This window comes from Leuciscus leuciscus, assembly GCF_965113295.1.
Source record: "Leuciscus leuciscus genome assembly, chromosome: 10".
Lineage (NCBI taxonomy): Eukaryota > Metazoa > Chordata > Actinopteri > Cypriniformes > Leuciscidae > Leuciscus > Leuciscus leuciscus.
The window spans coordinates 23,429,761-23,453,832 of record NC_138734.1 but is presented as its reverse complement, the minus strand read 5'-3'; the positions used below and the strand labels follow the sequence as shown (position 1 = coordinate 23,453,832).

Genomic DNA, 24,072 nt, shown 5'->3' with positions numbered 1-24,072 from the left:
CTTTAACTATTTTGTATTCTTGTATATTTAAAATCAATATTTCATGTGCAAATATTTATTGATAGGTAGCTGTGTATTGGGACCCTGATTATCCTTTCCATGTTTATGTTGTATTAATTACTGACTGACTGTACATTATCCCTTATATATTCCATTCATAATTTTTTTTTTTAACTCTTAGGTGAAGTGTTTCTGCATGTAATACTTCATTTCATATTCTCAGATGAGCCATAAGAGCCAGTGGTCATCAGGCAGTGATGATTGTGCTGCTCTTACTGTGGGACTAGACAAGGTAAGTGAGAGTTGTGCTGGAAGAGAACGAGCAAATGAAGCAGAGACATCTGTGAGATCTAGTGTTCACATATTTACACCACTGTTTCATGTCTAATGTTATGTTTTGTAGATTCTCAGTGAGGTTGAACTCTCGAAATGAACTCTGTCCCAGTCAGAAGTCAGAGATGTGCAGAAGGTATTGTTTTGTTTTTTGTTTTTGGAAATCAAATTCGGGATACACCGATATGAACATTTGGGCCGATTTCGATAACTGATAATTTATTTATATTCGAAAGCCGATATCTGATATATTAGCCGATGAATCTAAATCCAAAATTTTATATACTTTGAAAGCCTGATTACAAAAACGAAACGCTCATCATTTAAAGCCAATGTCCCAAACACTTCAACATAAATTAAACATATACAGTACAGGCCTAGTTTGAACCAGTGTAAGATTTCTTAACTTTTCAAATTAATTTTACATTCATATTTCCAACTTTCTTTATAAAAAAAATGGCAACACTTTACTGTACGTTCACACCGCCGCCGACTTGAGCTTCCAAAGTTACCGGAAGTCATTCATTTTCAATGGAAGCTGGCTTCTCTCAGCTGCAAGGAGCGTCAAATACATCGGCGTCGCGTTTTGAGCGTCAATCAGAAAGTTGAAAGTAGCTCAACTTTATGGTAATGAGCTATGACGCGGTTCAGCGGCAAGCAGCGGCAAAACGCCAGAAACCAATCAGAATATAGACGTCCTTCGCGCTGGCTGATTCCGGAGATACATACAATGTAAACTTTCGTTCCTACCAAAAACATTAGTTCCGAGAAAATGGAGGAGAAGCTGATCATCGCCGTTGCTGGGTTTCTTATCATTATCGGATTAATTGCAGTTTAACCATAGAGTGAAAGTTTATAATTTGCATGTGTTTTTAAGTCCTGTCAGTTTAACAGGGCGCGCTTGACAGGGCATAATATATAAGAACGAGCAGAGAGAGAGAGAGAGCCCCGACCGCGCGCGCGCGCACTCACTATTAATAATAATAATAATAGCTAATTATTTTCCCCCCCGACCAAATGTGACCAAAACGGTTAAAAAAATACTGTCATTATAACATTTCATGGTGTGACACAGACTTCAGAGCGGCCAAAGCGTCAACAAGCTTCCCCGTACTTTTTGACAAGCGTCCTTGACAGGGCGGCCAGAGCTTCTTTGCAGCTCAAGTCGGCGGCGGTGTGAACGTACAGTTATTGTTTAATTTTGTTTAATTCCGTTTGGTTTTCGTGTTTAGCTGCGAACAGAGCCCACGCGCGGTTATGATTGGCTGTGATTTATGATTGATTTTGTTGTCTTGTAGCTTTGTCACGTCAGATTAGGACAAGGTAAGCTAAAATAATAATAATAATAATAATTATAAAAGGGTCACGGTAAGCAGCCTTTTCACTGCACATGGCATTAGGATACGACTGTCGCATTTCGCCCCCTAGTGGCAGTAGCACATAATTTTAAAATTGATCATGCGCAACCCTTACCTTCATTAATTTACCATGGTAGAATTAATAAATCAATATATGCACATTAGATAAACTACCAACATTACTTTTGAAGGACAAATATTATGGGTTTTCCAGGACTTAAATAATTAATATTTATCAAATAATTATTTCAGACCTACACTACCAGTCAAAAGTTTTCGGACAGTAAGATTTTTAAGAGTTCTGGTCTTAGGACAACTTTGCACTTTTTTGATCCACTTCAAATGTTGACTACTGTATATTCAAACAGAAAAGTTATTTTAAATAGTAAAAATATTTCAAAATTGTTCTGTTTTTGCTGTACTTTGGATCAAATAAATGCAGGCTTGGGGAGTGTCTTCTTTAAAAAACATAAAAAAATCTTACTGTCCAAAACTTTTGACTGGTAGTGTAAATAATCATCATAACCATTTTACAGAAATAGCCTAGTGTTTGTAACATTTTAATGAAAACATCAGTTTTTCAAACTTTACACTCATAGCTTTGATCTTAATACTTCACGTTGGTTGCATAAGGTGTAGTCATTCAAGTTCAAATATTAATGTATCCACGGCTCAAATTGGTTGGATTTAAAACACTGTCTGTGGCTGTTTTTTGTCTGCTCGGTGCTCCGCAAAACAGCGGCCTGTTTTGCCGTTCATTATAGGTCATGGAAATTCATATTTTTAGTCAGTGAAAGTCAGGGAAAAGTCAGGGAATTTGACATTTGGTTTAGAGTGGGAACCCTGTAATCTGTTATTTCATTCATTCATATACTTTATGTAGCCGTAGCCAATTTAGTAAAAGGGTTTTACATTAGTTGATTACCTTTCTAAGTTTTACTAGTTGAAAAGTGACAATTAATCATCTAAATTATTTATCTTTCAAGTCTGCTTCAGTGACTGGCTCAAACAAAAAGAACCCGAAAAAGGAGAGAGAGAGAAGCGGGAGAAGCAAGTGGGGTATTACATATCCCAAAAAATACAAGATGTCATAAAAAAAGAAAAGAAAAATGTAATGTAAAATGTATCTCTATAATTCTATTATTGTTCTCCTTTAGCTACTATTATAGTTTTTAGCATTTTAATAATTTCAATTAATAATTTTGTACATTACTGTTAGCATATCAATGGGTTGTTTTAAGGGGCTGCAATATCAAATAAAAGGAATTTGTTTGAATGGTTGCCTGTGCTCCTGAAGATTATTTTAAGTATACTTGGAATTGTTTACATTATTTGTCACAACACCCAGTGGCAGGAAAAATAGAGAAGACAGAGTCAGCCAGCCTGACCAGCTAAAAACAGCCTGACCAGCTAAGACCAACAATGACCAGCTAAGACCAGCTAAGACCAGCCTGACCAGCTAAAACCAGCTAAGCCCAACAATGACCAGCTAAGACCAGCCTGACCAGCTAAAACCAGCTAAGCCCAACAATGACCAGCTAAGACCAGCCTGACCAGCTAAGACCAGCCAGGTTGACCAGCTAAAAAAGTGTTTAAAACCCCTCTAAAACCAGCCTGATAAACCAGCTATAACCAGGCTGGGAGACCAGCCAAAACCAGCCTGACCATCTTAGGCTGGTTTAAGCTGGATTTTTCAGCAGGGACGGTGATCAGAAAGAATCCACATCGGATCACAAACAAAGCATTATGTTAGCTGACAGAATTATCTGGCACAAAACCAGGCATGCGCAGAAAGACGTACAAAGTAATCGGATCAGCTCGTTTACATCATAGACATGTATAGAAAGGCTAGATAGCTTACCGGCGCTGAGAGCCAATGGGACCCGACGACGTCACACGGCGGCCATCTTAGGACAGGACCGCTCGTCCAGTTATAACATTAAAGTCTATTGTGCATGTAGTGCTGAAATAACTATATTTTGCTCAATTTTCAACCGATTTTCAAACGGCTTGGTGTGTCATAAACGTCACTGCATACTTGTGAAAAATTATAGCCACAAACGGCATCAGCACAAATCATAGCCACGTTAATAAGGTTTGTAATAAACCAAACCGTTTGTAAATCCGTCAAGAATTCAGCAAGTTACGAGCATTTTAGTTGGCGTATGTCACTCACCTTCCGTCCACAGCAGCAGGGAGCAGCAGCGCAGTCTCCTGACCTAAGATGGCCGCCAAGTGACGACACAGCTGACTCCGCCTTGAGCCATCTAGCCTTTCTATACATGTCTATGGTTTACATGGTGTCATCTTTCGTTTGATCGGTTCATGAAAAGGTTTATTCCACCCCCTTCAATCCGACTGAAGGTGTTGACATGGAGCATTTTCATTCTGATTGGACTTTTAAACTGGTTATAATCGGAATACAATGCTTCATGTAAACGGGGCTTGTTGGGCCATAATCTTTTGGTCAAGAAAAAAACAAAACACTACAATTACACAACAGTAGCTACGTTTACATGGACACAATCGGAAGGAAATCAATCCGATTGATGAATCCGAACAAGGTGTTTACATGAATGATAAATAAAGTAATCGGGTTGATGTGCGCGTTTATATGTCACAAGTTTCAAATCGGATCTGATGTTTTGACATGCGCACACTGCACGAATATACAGAGTTTCCCGCTTTTCGCGCATAAATATTCTCCTCTATTGGTTCTTTACGTAATATTAATTCGTCTCTGGTCATAATTTAGAGCATATTAACCGTTTTGCCGTGCTGCTTATTGATCACGCAGTAAAAATGCCCCTCCCTGCGGCCAAAACCAGTCGTCTGTGGATGAGAATCCAAAACAAGGACTGGTGGGACGTTGTCCTGCTTCACTTCACAGACGCGCGAGTGAAATGAGAATTTTAGAATGACGGGAAACTTATTTATATGACACTTTATTAAACAGGAAGAACAGCTCGTTCCGCGCATCATAGGTCATTACGCTAGTTAACGTCATTGCACATGCGCAGTCCTTTCAGTTTCGGTTTTCAATCCGATCAAGTGTTTACATGTTCTCTCGATCGGATTACAAAAGGGATAAACCACCCCTTTCAATCCGATCGAAATTTCATTCGGATCAAGCTCAATCGGATCAGTTAAGGTGTTTACATGAAGGTTTTTTAGTCCGATTGAGCCGTCAATCCGATTATAAGTGTCCATGTAAACGCAGCTAGTGTTGAACAGTTTTATTAAAATAGGAACAAATAGAACAAACCAAAGTTTTCAGGATATTTGATCTGATTATCAAATAATACCTCATGTAAATGCTGCGCGACTTCTACGTGTTTTAATGGGCGTGTGCACACGAGTTACATTTGAACTGGAGTCTGGAGCGGAGGGCGTTACCATGGAAACGGGGCGGCAGCTCAACTAACACAGAAAGCAACTCCGTCTCTCACTGTTGTTTTCACTACTTTCAGGTAAGTTTAGTCCCCAAAATTACACAAATAATACATACAAATGTTTCTGACACATTCTTTCATGTAAATGACACGCTTCCGTTGAATATTTACTTTATAGAAATGATTTAGTGTCTTCAGAAAAAGTCCGTTTTTAGCATCTCAACCGTACGGTGACCGGGAGGGGACGTCATTTTCGGTTCACTTATTTTTGTCGTGGCCACAACATATAAACTCGTGGGAACGTGATATTAAGTCGTGGGAACGTTATAATATCTCGTGGGAACGTCATATTAAGTCGTGGCCACGAGATAATTTTGTTGAGGTAACTTAAAGGACAAATCCAGTGAAAAATGAACCTAGGGGTAATTACACATGGTTACCAAGTCGATCGTTCCCTGGGGTGCGTTTTCATGATAATCGAATGTAAAGAGTTTTATTTATAAAAACAGATTAGCTCATAACACTAGTATATGGGGCACAGAGTAAGTAAAAACAAATCGCAAGTTAATACCACTAACAAGGCTCAAAATAGCCTCACACTAACACGGTAGCATGAGGGTCCATACATGCAAACCGAAGCATTGAGAACTTTGTAAGTGTACAGACAGTTTAATATACTTTATAGGGATGCACCGATTGGGAAATTCTGGGCCGATACCGATACCGATGTTTAACATAACAACTTGGCCGATGGCCGATGCCGATGTTTTTTCTTTTTGTTATTTATTCCTTCTTTTGTGCCACGGAAACATACAAGTCTTTCGGCTCTTGATCACACTATCCTAGAATGAGCACAAATTCAATCAGACCAATTTATGAAACAAAAAAAACCTTTAATGTCACTTTCTGGTTGACAGTTATAACCTTATTTATAAGTTCTTTTTCAGTTGTTATGAAGAGCAATATGAGAGAGAAATTTGGTAATCATTGTCTGACCCAACAAAAAAAAACATTATAATATTCATTTTATTTTTCGTGTTCGCATTTATGAGGGAAAAAACACGGTGAATGTTCATACCAAAATATTAAATTTTAAGCGCGCACGCGCTCTTCTGCGAGAGCGAGAGAGAGAGAGAGAGAGCCCCGACCGCGCGCGCGCTCTCACTCACTATTCAGAGCGGTCAAGCTTCCCCGTACTTTTTGACAAGAGTCCTTGACAGGGAGGCCAGAGTTTCTTTGCAGCTCAAGTCGGCGGCGGTGTGTACAGTTAACGCTCTATCTGTTGACGGCGCTGAGGGAAAAGCTCCCGCCACTGGAAGAAGCAGTCGCCGCCCATTTGTGTCCTCCTGCGCACCCATCAAAGCCGTGCAGAACGTCTTCAGCACTCGCGGATCGTGCATACTCCGCCGCTTCTTCTGCTACACACCATGGTCGTTCTTTTCTCGAGAAAAGGAGTTTTCTCATAGAAAATAAATAAATAAATGCGTCATTGTACCCAGCACTTCTGAAAATGCACTTCCGAATGCGTCTCTGTCCCCAGCATATCAAACCAAACTGACGCCCATGTGACATCGGCGAATGTCATTTTTATTTCCCGATGGCCGATGGCAGTTAACGAGGCAAATATCGGCCGTTACCGATGTTCAGCCGATGCATCGGTGCATCCCTAATACTTTATAAAGACAGTACATTACGCGTTTACATGCAGGATCCATTTTGGAAAACAGTCTCGACTAATCGAGTCACGAACGCCCTGCTACGTTAGATTTCACTATGCGTAATTCCTATCGACCAGCTCACTTAGCGCGGCGTTCGTTGCTCGACTAGTCGAGACTGTTTTCCAAGATGGATCCTGCATGTAAACGCGTAATGTACTGTCTTTATAAAGTATCTTCTTATTAAACTGTCTGTACACTTACAAAGTTCTCAATGCTTCAGTTTGCATGTATGGACCCTCATTATGCTACCGTGTTAGTGTGAGGCTATTTTGAGCCTTGTTAGTGGTATTAACTTGCGATTTGTTTTTACTTACTCTGTGCCCAATATACTAGTGTTATGAGCTAATCTGTTTTTATAAATAAAACTCTTTACATTCGATTATCATGAAAACGCACCCCAGGGAACGATCGACTCGGTAACCATGTGTTAATAATTACCCCTAGGTTCATTTTTCACTGGATTTGTCCTTTAACGACATCATTATGTCGTGGCCACGCGATGCAAAGTCGTAGCCTCGAGATCATATGTTGAGGGAACGATATATTTTTCTCGTGGCCACGACTTCATATTTTGAGAGAACGACATCTATTTGTCGTGGCCACGAGTAATGTTGAGGGAGCCACAGCGGCCAATACTGTAGCCGTACCATAGCATAGACTGGGCTACAGCAGAGATGGAGATGACAGAAGAAATAACATTTTACTTTAAATTAGGAATGTCATATAAAGATATGGTGCGGTCTTTGGCATTAGACATGGGTACGTTGTAAGTGAAAGACACCTGAAGCGCATTCTTAAATTGAATGGGCTTTTTTTGTCGCACGTTTGCACTGGCATGAAGTTGGTTTGACGTTGGACGTTTGATATTCGCATTTTTAGGGACCGTCTCAAAATTACATGCGACATTGGCATAAACGTTTCTAACTTCAATAGCATTTTAAGACAATGACTTACAGTCATAAAACCAAAGTGTACATTGTTCACCCAGGTCTCATGTATGATGCACACCTTTTAGATTTTTGATATTTATGACAATAAACTGCAGGGTCTCCGCGGATCCTTAAAAAGTCTTAAAAGGTCTTAAATTAGATTTTTCTAATTTAAGGCCATAAAAAGTCTTAAAAAAATATATATATTTTTTAAATGTCTTATTTTTACTTATGAAAGGTCTTACATTTTAGATGACACTTTGACTTATACTTATCTAAATGCTTTCTTATCTAATTAGCGTAGGCCTACGTTATTTTTTTAAATCTATCTTGGTGGATTTGCTTGTTCACGTGACAATTCGCGTCACTTACGGCAGTATCAGCCTGCGTCTGTCTCCTCCTGCACGCGAGAGGAGAGAAGAAAACGAGTAAATGTTATGTGCTTAGGAGTGTGCGATGTTGTCTATGAACTATGATGATATTGTAATCATTGTTTTAACTATTGGCGCTTTTCCACTGCATGGTACGGTACGGCACGGTTCGGTACGGCACGCTTTGGCGCTTTTCCACTGCATGGTGTGCTACGGCTCGGTTCAGTCCGGCTCACTTATGACGCATTTCCACTGCACGGTACGGAACGGCTCGCTTCGGCTCGCTTTAAATGGTACCACCTCTGTTGAGGTTCCAAGCGCACCGTACCAATACTAAAATGTGATGTGAAAACACTGCAGATCACTGATTGGTCAGACAGAATCATCACTACCAGCGTCATTGTATTTACAACACGAGACACTAAACCCGCTAGATTTAAATAGCCAGTAGATAACAGCCAACACTGTAGCGCCTGTTTTAAAAGTATTTGCCTAAAAAAAAAATGAAGCGGTACTAACTGCAGTGGAAAAGCAACCGCGCTAAAGCGAACCGAACCGTGCCGTACCGAGCCGGGTCGTACCACGCAGTGGAAAAGCGAAGCGAGCCGAACCGTTCCGCGCCGAGTCGAACCGTACCGAGCCGTACCATGCAGTGGAAAAGCGCCATATGTACGAGGCACTGCGAGTGCGAGCTGACATCGCGTTTGTCTCTCATGCTTGCTTTCACTGCGTGATGTGTCAGTGCAATATAGATGTCCCCAAATGATTTTTTGTCTTATATTTATATCATATTATGTTGTTATATTAGAATATCACATGAGCATGAGTGGCGTTTTCCTGTGCACAATTGCAAATGTGCTATTTATTTTATACAACAGTTAAATTAAAAATAGTTAACATTGTGAGTTACTTTTTGGACACAATATTGTCAATTTTCACTTTATATCGCCGACGAGAATTTCATAATGAAGCCGTGGTCCAACAGACAGCGATGATTTATTTATTTATTTATTTTTTACTGAAATCCGCGTTTTGAACGAATCATTTCAACGATTCAATGATCAATCACTTGTTTTTCTGAATGAATCAGCCATTTGAACAAATCCGTTGACTCCAACAACTCGCTTATTAAGACAGTGACTTGCCGCCACCTACTGGTGGTTTTAGTTTCATATTTAAAGTATCCTTTAATTAAAATGTTAAAATTATAAATCATTTCATATTTAAATATTGAATAGCTTTATTTATGCAATTGTAAATGAAGTGTAAATATAGTAGGCTAATGCCAGTTTTGATGCCGCTTCTGTGTCACCTCTGCACTGCAAGGATGGATTTTAATTGAATTATTTATTTTGACATTGGTACTGTGTTATTCTAATATAATTTTGAATATATTATTTAATATATATTTATATATTGAATATATTTGAATGTTAGAATTTGACATAAAAGGTGATGCATACCTCTAAATACGTTTAGAAACAATGTCCATATATACTGTAGGTGAAAATGCCCCTGGAAATCAATTTAAGGTGGAAAATATTGCCCCTTAATAAAAAATTTAATTTCGGTCACTACTGTGAACTGACCACTATAGAATATAAAAAAAATATGAATATCTTCGTGGGTCTGCTGTCAACAACAGGCCTAAACCAGCCAGGGTACCAGTACAAAAACACAATCAGTAAAATATCATCTAATTATTATCAACAAAACTTTGAAAATATATAGACACATTTTTGTCAATATTGCACACCCCTAATGTACGGTATTAATTTTGATTTCTTCAGGTCTTAAAAAGCCTTAAATTTGACTTAAAAAATTGTGCAGATACCCTGTAAACTGCTAAATCATGTGCAAATAATGCTATGTATTTCACTACTGTATGGGATCATATACAAAATATGACAATATTTAAAGCTCAATAGCATTTGAAGACAATGACTTACAGTCATAAAACCAACTGTACATTGTTCATCTAGGTGTCAGGTATGTGACAGTAGTGAAATACATAGCAATATTTGCATATGATTTATATTAAATATTAAAGGTGTGCATCATACATGAGACCTGGGTGAACAATGTTCAGTTGGTTTTATGACTAAGTCATTGTTTTCAAATGCTATTGAGCTTTAAATATTGTAATATATTTTGTATATGATCCCATACAGTAGTGAAATACATAGCATTATTTGCATATGATTTAGCAGTTTATTGTCATAAATATCAAAAATCTAAAAGGTGTGCATCATACATGAGACCTGGGTGAACAATGTACAGTTGGTTTTATGACTAAGTCATTGTCTTAAAATGCTATTGAAGTTAGAAACGTTTATGCCAATGTCGCATGTAATTTTGAGACGGTCCCTAAATATGCGAATATTATTCCAACGTCAAACCAACTTCATGCCAGTGCAAAAGTGCGACAAAAAAGCCCATTCAATTTAAAGGGCACCTATTATGACCCTTTTCACAAGATGTAAAATAAGTCTCTGATGTCCCCAGAGTATGTATGTGAAGTTTTAGCTCAAAATACCCAACAGATATTTTTTTACAGCATGTTTAAATTGTCATTTTTTGAAAAACGCGCTGTTTTAGTGTGTATCCCTTTAAATGCAAATTAACTGCTGCTGCCGGCCCAGGGGGCGGAGCCTCACGAGCTCGCGCTTCAGTCAGGACAATCTCATCTGATAATATCAAAACAGAAACTCTCAGTAGCGTGTTCATTTTGACTCGGAGTCGGACAATAATGCCCACAGCGCCAGAGAATATACTGTATACTGTATGCTTTTATCCACTATTAATACAAGCCTGCTGTAGCAGACCTCGTCCGAATGATGACCAAAATATACTGATGTATATCTGTACTGAGTTCAATGAAGTTTATTGTACATCACACAAAAGATGAAGCGTTAGTTTTACTCCAGAGAATCACTGTAAGAACAGCTAAATAAACAGTTTAAGATGTGAGCATTAAAGTCTTATCCATAAATTCTCTCTCTCTCCCTTTCATTATCATGGAACATACACAGCGAAGTACACAAAACACTCGTTACAACTAACAGCAAACAAATATATACACACCTTTTCAGTCTGTGCTTAATAAACTGGTACACTGTAAATACGTAAAACTATTCGATGAGCTGTCATAAAGTGCGCGCTCTAACTTTCATTTCTGCCGTGGTCAGTAACGTATGTCCTGTCGCTCCGGAGAGTGTCTGGAATCTGGATCACAAACAGTTGGTACAGATTACATTACATTACATTAACATTTAGCAGACGCTTTTATCCAAAGCGACTTACATTGCATTATCCTATACATTTATACATAGGTATGTGCAATCCCCTGGGATCGAACCCACAACCTTGCGTTGTTAACGCAATGCTCTTACCACTGAGCTACAGCAAAGATCCATCCTCGAGTAAGAACGAGAGTAAATGAAGACTGATATGTTCATTCTGACATCCAACAACAAAACACCTCAATCGCTTAGGAGACATTCTTGTCTACAGCTGCTCAAGCGTCGAACAATGGCGGACTGTGTCCAGCTCACTCAGGGCGGGTCTATGCTCAAACTGAAGTGTCACTCAACAGTCGTGGGAGGGGCCTGCGCAATTCTACGTCACATTGCGCTGAATCTGAGAACAGCTCATTCTGAGACAGTGCTTATGATTTATTGAGATTGTAAAAAAACTGGATGGATTTTTATCATTCTAGGGTGGTTTTGCTCACACACTGCCAACACACCTTTATGTTCAAACACCATGTAAAAGTGAATTTTGCATAATAGGTGCCCTTTAAGAATGCGCTTCAGGTGTCTTTCACTTATAACGTACCCATGTCTTAATGCCAAAGACCGCACTATATCTTTATATGACATTCCTAATTTAAAGTAAAATGTTATTTCTTCTGTCATCTCCATCTCTGCTGTAGCCCAGTCTATGCTATGGTACGGTTACAGTATTGGCCGCTGTGGCTCCCTCAACATAACTCGTGGCCACGGCCCACGACAAATAGATGTTGTTCTCTCAAAATATGAAGTCGTGGCCACGAGAAAAATATATCGTTCCCTCAACATATGATCTCGAGGCTACGACTTTGCATCGCGTGGCCACGACATAATGATGTCGTTAAGTTACCTCAACAAAATGATCTCGTGGCCACGACTTATAATCACGTTCCCACGACTTAATATGATGTTCCCACGAGATATTATAACGTTCCCACGACGAAATTACACTTTGTTGGGTGTTAGATTTTTTTAGAGTCACTTATTTACTTTAAAAAGTATTTTAAAGTGTCAATGACGTCATACACATCGTACGATCAGAGATACTGCTTTACGGCAATCCTTCAGTCACTTTGGTGCTTTCGCGCTCTGCACTTTCTTTTCTCTCGAGGCATCGACAACACAGCTGACACAGGTAAATACACGTGCTAGAAGAGTTTTTGTTTTGTTTGTTTCTGGTCCCGCTTCGGATGCCACGATGCCATCAAGCGGTATCTCTGGTCGTAATCAGTCCTTCACTGACCAATCAGCGTTCATTAGCAGAATGCTAGCGTGTTATGGGCAACAACAACTCAACCTGTAAGAAATTGAAAAGACATAAGTACTCGTTCATTCAACTTTCGACCTATAACCCATGTTTAACTTGCAAAACCTACAATAAAATCTGAGATTTCTCAACGGCAATCGGGTGGAAAGAGACAAATTTAGCCGTCTAGCCCCATAGACTCCCATTCATTTTGCACTCATGGGCGATCGCCCCCAGTGGAACTCTGGTGAAACTACAACCGAAATTCGGTACAATAGGACTTAATAGGGAGTGCGCAGGCTCTCCGTAGACGGGCTCTGACCAGGGTAAATGCCAAGCCCTGGTTTATACATTTGTATTAGGGATGCACCAATATGAACATTTTGGCCGATACCGATAACCGGTAATTCTTTACATTTGAAAGCCGATAACCGATATATTGGCCGATAAATCTAACTTCAAATTTTTATATACTTTGATAGCCTGAATAATAATAAAAAAATAAATAAAAAAAGGCTCACCATTAAAATCCATGTCCCAAACACTTCAACATAAATCAAACATATACAATACAGTAGCCTAGTTTGAACCAGTGAGTGTAAGATTCCTTAACTTTTAAAATTAATTTTATACTCTAACTCTCTCTTTATTAAAAAATGGTAACACTTTATAATAAGGTTTCATTTTGTTAGCATTAGTTAACATGAACCAACAATTACTGAACAATTACTTCTACAGACTACAGCATTTATTAATCTTAATGTCTCAACATTTCTAAGACATTTTTAAGATCCAAAGTTGCATCTGTTTAGTTAATGCACTGTGAACTAGTGTTGTCACGATACCAAAATTATACCGATACCAAGTCAAGTATTGCGATTTTGATACTTTTTCGATACTTTTCCTGAAAAGGGAGAAACACTCTCAAATATCATTTCTGTGCTTTATTTTAAAACCGGGACAACATTCTAATCATATAACACACTAATAAATGAACATATGAACAGCAGATATATTAAACATTTGAACAAAATATGAAATATCAAAATATAAAAAATAAATTAGAGCAATGACATTCAAGGTAAAAAAATTATAAATTTAGCAGCATTATCTCATTTATCATAAGAAACATAAGAGCTTTATCTTGATTCTGAACTTTGAATAAAAATATGAAAAGCGATTATATTAAACAATGTTTAATATTGGTAACACATGATAAGCCTCATTGGTGATATATTTGACATGTGGGGAGAGAGTTGTGGAAGGCCTATACTTCATGTTAAACAAATATATCGCAGCAAAGACAACGTCGGCAGTGTTGACGGCAAAATAGGCTACAGAATAATTCGTTCTGTATTGAGAGGTGCAATATTTGAAAATCGATAATATTTTTTTTAATTACATTTATTATATTTATGTAGCGTGAAAAATAGGCGTCTGTTCTACTTCTAGCATGCACGCGTTTTCCGCGCGTCTCGAGCGCTGTGTCACGCAGGCAGTTAACATGGGAGCCGAAATAAAAACGGACACGACACGCAGCCAGTGTGTCGCCAAACTTACAAATCTGGAACGCGGTCATTCTTAGAAGTATCCATACTAATAAATTAAGGAATCGTGACGTTTTTAATTTCCGATTTACTTTTGAAGTATCGGTGCACCGTGCAACAGAGCAAGGTAGGCAACGTACTTCCATATGTCACTCCTCGCGTCATCTTTTTCTACGAGTCGTGGACCACTTGTGCTCGCACATGCAGCCATCTCGCTGTAGTGTTTTGTCACATGACACTGACAGCGGCAGGTTCTTTCCTGCGTGCGTCAGAAAAAAAACACAGACGTCCATAGGGAGGCGTTTTTTTTTTTTTTTTTTTTAAGTATCGATACCATAGACTGTAAAAAAATATGGCCGTAGTGTCCGTGACGTCACCCATAGGTTTCTGAAGAGCATTTTTTAAGCCTAAAGTGGGCGGAGTCGGCCGTCGCCATCTTGGCCTCGCGTCACCTTGCGTCACTCTCGGATAACAGAAAATGGGCAAAGAGGCGGGGCGTGGGTGAAGCTGGAGGTGCCTGGCTATCTGAGACCACGCTCGCGGCTCACCGCTCGACGTGATCGAGTTAGCTCAGGCTTGGGAGGTAATGCTATATGCTACCTAAAGTACCCTATTAAAAAAAAGTACTAAGTCTGCGACTGCACAGGGCCTCGCGCTAAAGTGACAGTTGATGATGTAAAGCCAAAGAAAAGTTCCTGTTTTTGCCCTTCGAAATATTACGTTTTTGCCCTTCGAGTGTAGTGACGGGGACACTATACTGTCAGAGAGCACCGTCCTTCGGATGAGACGTAAAACCGAGGTCCTGACTCTCTGTGGTCATTAAAAATCCCATGGCATTTCTCGTAAAGAGTAGGGGTGTAACCCCGGTGTCCTGGCCACATTCCACCCATTGGCCCTTACCAATCATGGCCTCCTAATAATCCCCTTACATTGAATTGGCTCTATCACTCTCTCTCCTCTCTCCACCTATAGCTGGTGTGTGGTGAGCGCACTGGCGCCGTTGTACTGTGGCTGCCGTCGCATCATCCAAGTGGATGCTGCACACTGGTGGTGGTTGAGGAGAGATCCCCTGATATGGTTGTAAAGCGCTTTGGGTGTACAGTAGTACATATGAAAGCGCTATATAAATGCCTCATTCATTCATTCATTCATTCATTCATTATTAAAAGACATGGCTACAAGTGAGACTGTGTATCGTGATTCTGTACTATTCTGGTAGTTGAAAATGTATTATGCAGTAACTTAACTATTATTCTGAGAGAGTGTGTGTGACAGTGATTTATGTGCATAACAGTTACATGTCAGTCATTCTTTTTTTATAGTCTATGGTCCGTCAGCGCGGAATCGCTCGTCAAGTTCGTAGAGAGCTTATTCAGTCCATTTTAAATTCTGATTTTGGCCACCTCTCAAATGGGTTAAACCATAGATATATTACCTATGAAGTTCAAGTAAATGCGCTAGAAAAACCGCGCTCATTCAAGGATGTGCATTTATAGCACGGACGGAGAAAGCGCCGACACCTGCAGGATTTCATCTGATGGTACATAAGCATATTATAATCAAGCGGCAACCTCCCCGTCTCTCTCTTGAAACCAACACGGAAGTGAGTTAAACTGCAATTCATTGACTGGCCGCTTGGGCTGGCTGCAGAAGTGAGTCAAATCTGTATCTCCCCCATGTTAAAATTACCAACTTTACAGCAGAAAAAAACATGTTTACAGCCTGGATCTCTATGTGGCTTTGGTCTATACAGCTAATTTTGCCCTTCATAACAACTGTGAGGGGGGTGAATTTTTTTATAACTCATCCGTTTAGTTGATTAATATTTAAAGTTCTGCATAATTAAGGGTGTGGCCACTTGAGTGACAGATGGATTCCCGCTGATGTCATTGCTAGCTGTTTGTCTGCTGTTGTTACTAGCCGTCACTTCACCTCAGCAAATTTTAGCTGCTGAACTTGCCATCTCTGCAGTGTTTTGTGCTTTTTTCCGGGATTATTTCATACAATTTAATACACCCATTACTTCGCCCACGGCTTAGGATTCCGTCGTTGTCGTGGAGTATCGTTCGAGAGAACAACCAGCGCTGTATTTCAGTTGTTTTCCTCTGTGAACATGCACTAATGGATGTCTGATCATTTCTTTGCTTTTTGGAGTTTTCAGATTTAAAAACATCAATAAAGGCTCGTTCGTTCTGCTCTCACGGAACAGATAGATTATAATCATAGACTGTAAAAAACTATGGACGTAGTGTCCGAAATTGTCAGACATCCATTAGTTTTGAGTTTGAGTTTATTTGTTTAGCACGTTTAGTACAAGTACAAAAACTATGCAAGGAGGGAACGAAGCCACTCTAGGCTTGTACAGAGCTCCACTCCTGCTCATATTAACTCATATGACATGCAGACTAAACACTCAAAAAACACACACAAAAAAACACAAACAACAATCGAAACAAAGCAAGAGCATAAGCAGAAGAACTTTAAAAAAAAAAAAAAATACAAAACAAAACAACAATTCACTAACATACAAAATTATCAATCTAGAAAGAATGCAGAAAAAGCAAGCAATACCTAGAAAGGACTACATAAAGGCGTCAAGCTAACAATAGTAGTCTCTTCAAATGCTTTTTAAAAGCAGAATAAGAGGACATTGATCAGTCTGGACTTAAATCACTCCAGAGCTTAGGACCTCTAAAAGAAATATTAAATTGATGTCTTGTAGTTCGTGTGTATGGTAAAAGTAAAGTATTGTTACTATGTCTAGTTTGAAATGAATGTACATTTGAGGTAAGGATAAACAAACTCTGAAAAGAGTCTGGTAGATCTTGTTTCCTATATATAAACTTATGGATAAGTAAACATGTTTGATAAATATTTACCTTATCAATAGGGAGAACTTGAAATTTATTATAAAGGGGTGCCGAGGGTGCATATCTATTTGAATGAGAAATAAATCTAAGATATTTCTTCTGTATGACTGTTAATTTCTTCAGGTAGGTAGGATAGGTAGCTGCCCAGACAATATTACAATAATTAATGAATGGAAACAGAAAACTATAATATAAGGTTAAAAAAGCTGAGGAATGAACTAAAGGACAAACCCTCCTCAATATACCCAACATTTTAGCTGACCTCTTAGATACGAAGTTGATATGATTAGACCATTTAAGACCACTATCTATAATGACTCCCAAAAATTTGGTATGCTGAACCAATTCGATTTGAGTATTATTAATAAAAATGTTTGATAATTCTATAGGATAATGTTTATTTATATTACAGAAAATCATAAAGTTGCATTTTTTTATATTGAGAGTAAGTTTGTTCCATTGAAACCATTCCACAATGTATGATAGTTCCTCATTGACCGTTTTGATTAAAATATTAAAGTCTTGGTGAGAGGCTACAAGATTTGTATCATCTGCAAATAGTACTGGGAAGAAATTGGTACAAGTCATGGCCATATCATTAATATAAATTAAGAATAAAAGAGGCCCCAAAATTGATCCTTGAGGGACCCCAATCATAATTTGTGTCTTCATGGAGGTATAGCCTTCCAGATATACATATTGCTCTCTGTTAGCTAAGTAGCTTCTAAACCATCTCAAGGCAACATCCTCCACTCCGTATCTGCTAAGTTTGGCAATCAAAATATTGTGACTAACCGTATCGAATGCCTTACTCAGGTCCAGGAAGACTCCAAGAGCAAATTTTTTTATTGTCAAGAGCTGAAGAAATATAGTTCACGAGTTGAATAAGGGCATGCTCAGTAGAGTGTCGCTTCCGAAAACCATATTGATGTTTGTATAAAATATTATTGGCATCCAAGTGATTTAATAATCTAGAAAAGACAAGTCTTTCCAAGATTTTCGATATACACGGTAGGATTGATATTGGCCTATAATTACTAAAATCCTTGGGGTCACCGGTCTTGAAAATTGGGATAACCCTAGCAACTTTCAAATCCCAAGGGACAATTCCGGTTTTCAAAGACAGTGAAAGAATATAAGTGAGTGGTTTAATAATATAATCAATTGTCTCTTTAATAAGAACACTTTTAATGCCATCATGACCATGGGCTGCATTTTTAAGTGATAAAATAATATTACGAACTTCTTGAACAGTTGGTGGGTCAAAATTATAGAATGGAGGATATTGACCTTTGATTAAAGAACACGGATGTATATCCGAACCATTAATGCTAGCTGATAGTTTGGAACCAACCGATATAAAAAAATCATTAAAGCCATTAGCAATATCAACAGGGTTGGAGAGAACCCCCTTCTCACTGTTCGTACTAAACAGTGTACCAAACAGTTCGTACTAAAAACTGTTTGTACAGGGGCAGTAAATGCGGATTTAGTACGATTCAGTAATTGATTAATGAGGTGCCATGTTGTCTTAATGTTTTTAGAAGCTTGTGCAAATTGATTTGAATAATATACTTTCTTTGCTTTTCTTCCTAAGATGTGAAGTGGTTTTTACATTTCTTATAAGTTTCAATATTAATTGCAGAAGGGTTGAAAATAGACCTCCTATAAAGTTAATTTTTTTTCCGGGAAAGCTTTTTTAGTTCATCGGATATCCACGGCTTCCCCTTAGAGTATTTATTTCTAGATTTTACACTCGTCAACGGAAATGATAAATCTAAGGCCTTATTAAAAGACTTTAAAAATAAACTGTATGCACAATTAACGTCTTGTGACACAAGTACTTCATCCCATATGATATTACCAATGGCAGACTTGAAATGATCGATGCTATTTCTAGAGAATTTACGATATTTATTTGGCCCATTCTTAGGATAGTTAGACATTAGTTGGCGGGTTTGGATAAACTGGAAGACAGGAAAGTGGTCAGAGACATCACACATCAGGAGGCCTGAAATGACCTCAAAATTATAAGAATTAAACAAAATATTATCAATGAGAGTAGCAGATGAGGAGGTGATTCTAGACGGTTTAGTAATAAGAGGAAAAAAATGTTTTAGTGCATTTAAGAAATCAACTGTTTGTGTTAAATCACATTTAAGTAAATTAATATTGTAGTCACCGAGTAAAAAACATAATTTGCTTTATTTGGTTATTAACTCAAGTGTTGATTGAAGTGCATCAATAAATGTGTTATGGTCTGAATCTGGTGGTCTATAGATGCATCCAATCAGAATGCTCTTACAATTGAATTGCTGACAAGACGGAATTTCTATAAATATAGACTCTGTATTAGTGGTGTCAAATTCTATACTAAGATCATCTCTAGCATCAGCATCAAAGGAATTCAAAACATATAGAGAGACACCCCCTCCTCTTTTGTTTTTTCTACAAGAATGAAATGATACATAATTAGGTAGGGGGAATAGAGAAAATACATCCTCAGTCATCCAAGTCTCAGAAAAGGCCAAGCTTGAGAAGGAAAAACTTAAAGTAGACAATAGGAGGACAAGTACTCCAAGACAAGTACTCAATTCGTCATGATTTTTAGACATACTACGGATATTCCAATGGAAAGTAGAGAAAAGATTTTTAGAACAGTTTATGGTTTGATGCAGTGAGTTTACTTGCCCTTCAGAGTAATAGTTACAAGACAGTTTTGATAAGTTTAAATTAGGTTGATTTACATCAGGATTAAAGAATCTATCATAGATGCCACAACTGTCTATATTCTGCTCAAATGGGTTAAAAATAAAAGAGTTGTCGTCAAAGATGGGCAAGTCAATAGAAGCCATAAGAATTAAACTGGCAAGAGAATCGACACAGACTCACGTGAAAAAAACTGGCAGTCCCCTGGTTGAGAAGGCCTCCTACTCCAAATGGACTAATAACCAAAGTTAACTGAATATTCCATCTGTCCCAGAGAATTGGATAATCATCGTCCACAATCAACGACACACAAAAAATAAAAAAAAATAAAGTAATAGGTCCGCTCATCCACAGCTCATATTGTGACTCAACTCCAATCATCATTTGTACAAGTTCAATTCGTCCATTTCCTTCACCATCACTCCTCTTTCCTCTTCTGGTGATGCTCCAATCGTTCGGATATAGACTTTACCATTCCGAGACCAGGTCGCTTTGATCTTTTTAGCCTTTTTTAGTTGCCGCGCTGCATAAGCAATATTTCCGTTCTTCCTCGTTAAATGTTCATTCACAAACACTCCCGTGCCTTTTAACTTGAAACCCTGTTGCAACAAGGCGATCTTGTCCTTTCTGTTGACAAAGCGAATTATGATTGCCGATGGAGTAGGACTATTTTTGTTCTTCCGAGGGAGTGTATGACAGGCCGAGATCTGATTACTGCGAATGGGAATATCCTTATTACCGAAGAACTGGATGACCTGGGATTCCAGGGTCTCCGTCTCAGCAGTTGTGTCATCAGCATTGTTTCCCGCAGCAACATTGGAATAGGCACGATGTCGTGTTTTCAATCCAGAAATAATCAGATCATCCAAACGGTAATATTGCTCTACATCATCCAATCTCTTTTCCAATTCCTTGATCTGATCGTCTTTCTTCTTTAGTTTAACTTCATAGCCGCTCACCTGAGCTTGTAGTACATTCACCTGTTTCGTGAGCTGCAGGATCTCTGTTTGTTGCGTTGCAATTTTGCCGACCTCTAGTTGGATTGAGGCCAGAGTTTTTTTTTATATCTTCCATATTAGCGATAATCGTAAGCTTTCTCGTTGTTGTAATACTAAACAGACACTTCGATCACTTTTGCTTGGTTTCTCTGGTGGATCAAATCCCCAGGAGAAAATGCTTCAGTCAGCTCAAACATGAGCTGAACATGAACATAAACACACACTCGCTTTACGAGCGCCATCTTGTCTGCGCCATCTTTGCTCGAGATGCTCAAAGCAAAGATTAGTGCTTCGATGCTTTGCTCAAAGATTAGTGCATGTTCACAGAGGAAAACAACTGAAATACAGCGCTGGTTGTTCTCTCGAACGATACTCGACGACAACGACGGAATCCAAAGCCATGGGCGAAGTAATGGGTGTATTAAATTGTATGAAATAATCCCGAAAAAAGCACAAACACTGCAGAGATGGCAAGTTCAGCAGCTAAAATTTGCTGAGGTGAAGTGAGTAGTGACGCGGCTAACAGCAAACAAACGGCTAGCATTGACATCAGCGGGAACCACCTGTCACTCAAAAGTGGACACACCCTTAATTATGCAGAACTTTAAATATTAATCAACTAAACGGATGAGTTATACAAAAATTCACCCCCCTCACAGTTGTTATGAAGGGCAAAATTAGCTGTATAGACCAAAGCCACATAGAGATCCAGGCTGTAAACATGTTTTTTTCTGCTGTAAAGTTGGTAATTTTAACATGGGGAAGATACAGATTTGACTCACTTCTGCAGCCAGCCTCAAGCGGCCAGTCAATGAATTGCAGTTTAACTCACTTCCGTGTTGGTTTCAAGAGAGAGACGGGGAGGTTGCCGCTTGATCGATACTGAAAAATTTAGGTATCGTGACGTTTTTAATTTCCGAGTATCGCGATAGTTTTGAAGTATCGGTACACCGTGCAACACTACTGTGAACTAACATGAACACATATTTTATTAAAGGTGGGGTATGTAATTCTCTTTTTTGGCCATTTTTTCAAAATCACTTGAAATCCTATTCCTAACCCACTTACAGCCACTGAGTTAGAAGCACTGAAATGAAAATTAAGCAATTTAATCATCTGTGGAACGGGCAGGACTCGAAAAACTCCAGCCAATCATTTCCAAGACCACCTAGAATCATTGGACAGTAAGTGCGTCAATCAAACGGTCGTACCATACCCCCCTCCCCCCATCCCCCTCATGTTCTTTGAATGGGTGGAGTCAAAGGAAAGAAGGTAGGACCATTTGAGTTGTGTATTTTCAAAATCTGCTGGCCGTTTTGCAAATCACATACCCCACCTTTAACTAACTTTATCAAAGGCTATTGCTCTCTGTTAGTTCATGTAACAAATGAGACCTTATTGTAAAGTGTTACCAAAAAATCTATTGCCTAACAAAAAATTTAAATAAAATACCTAAATAGTGCAAACAAGTCATTGGATAACATTGGGCTGCATATAAAGAAACAAATGCATGTGCCATGGATAAAAAAAAAATGGAATCGCCTCTGCACGAACTAGGGATGTCCCGATACCACTTTTTCACTTCCGATACGATACCGATGCCGCAGCTTTGGCTATTTGCCGATACCGATATCAATCCGATATTTTTATTTTATTTTTGAACTAATACTACTAATAATAAAATATATGGAAGCACTTTGTTCAATTAGCCACATAAAAACATCTCACTCAAATGGAGAACAAATACTTCTCCAGTATATATTCCACAACAACAGTTGATAATGAAAGACTGCCACCCTTTATTCAAAAGACCTTGATATGTTTGGTAATTGTACCTGAATGAATTTAAAATTAATTTGCTATATTTCAAATCAATATATTTGTTTCCTTAAAATTTTAATTAACTTTAACGTTATTCTCATCTGAATTATAAATAATTTATTTCTGTATAAAATAATTCTACCATTAAAAACACATTTGATTTTCTTTTTTAATCAATGTAGAATGTGTAACTTCAAAATTAGTGCTCTGTTTTAGGACAAGAAATGAAAACCAATGCAATATGATTCAATGTCCAAAAGATGAGATCATTTTTGCTTTTAAACAGTGTGTGTGTGTGTGTGTGTGTGTGTGTGTGTGTGTGTGTGTGTGTGTGTGTGTGTGTGTGTGTGTGTGTGTGTGTGTGTGTGTGATTTTGGTTGGGTGACAGTTGTAGGTTACAGTTTGACAAAAGCACAATGTTGTGTTTTACACAAATATAAGTAGGCTAAACACTTTTTGCAGTTTTAATGATGTCCTGTAAGAACAAAATGATGGAGTATGTTTTTATGTTTCCACTGTTCGATCGCGCCCATGCCTCTCTCTCTCTCTGACACACAAACACACACACACACACACACACACACACACACACACACACACACACACATTCCAGCATTGCAATCTTGACATCGCAATCTTGACATGTTCATTTTGCTGCGTTCACACCAAACGCGAATAGAGCGTCAAATTCGCGTCTAGTTCGATGCTTGAACAGTTTGAATCCATTCGCGCGTATAATGATAGAGCGAGCGTTTGAAGCGAAATAGACGCGCGTTCAGAGCTAAGGTGGGGCTACAGATTAGGTGTCCCTAAATAACCCACACATATCTAACAGTAGTTCCACATTACATTAATTAATGTGCACGCGAGTTTTATTTATTTTTATACCGTGTATTCTCCGTGTAAATCCATGCACCGAACCGTGACGCACGTACCGAACGTACGTTCAATACGAATACACGTACCGTTCCACCCCTAATAGGTATCGGATAATAGGTATCGGATTATTAAATTTTTTCTCCGATATCCGATCTAGCGTTCTGGGCCAGTATCTGCACGATACCGATGCCGTGGATCGGATCGGGACATCCCTAGCACGGACAATAAGGAAACTATTTTAATCAAACCATATTGTTGATGAAAATAATATGAGAACAAAAATGTGCTAGTTATTAATAATAATAACGCATCAATGTTTTTGAAAAAAAATCTAACATTTTTTATATAACAGTAATAGTACAAATCTTAAAATTAGGCATACTGTTTCAAATTACATCATTGCTGTTTGAGCTGCGCGATCTGAACATAATAATAATAATTTGAGTACAGTACAATTGAAGACTTCAGATGCAAAAAAACAACAACAACAAAAACTAACATTTCTTTTAAAATTAGCATTTTTATCAGGCTCCTATTTAGGTTCAGTCATTTCACTTTAATGGCAATGACTGATTGCCATTTAAGTGACATTAAAGAACCTAAACATATAT

General features: G+C 38.4%; 1 protein-coding gene and 1 long non-coding RNA gene across 2 annotated transcripts in view; both read right to left on the bottom strand.

Annotated features, from left to right (window-relative positions):
• The window catches only part of rab27a (RAB27A, member RAS oncogene family), a 67,387-nt gene that overhangs the window by 20,510 nt on the left and 22,805 nt on the right, over positions 1-24,072 (bottom strand). The window lies entirely within an intron of this gene.
• On the bottom strand, positions 1,812-3,513 carry LOC309508608. Its single transcript, XR_014209599.1, has 2 exons — positions 3,172-3,513; positions 1,812-3,093 (listed from the first exon to the last, which is right to left on the bottom strand). It is a non-coding gene; the product is annotated as an uncharacterized lncRNA (long non-coding RNA).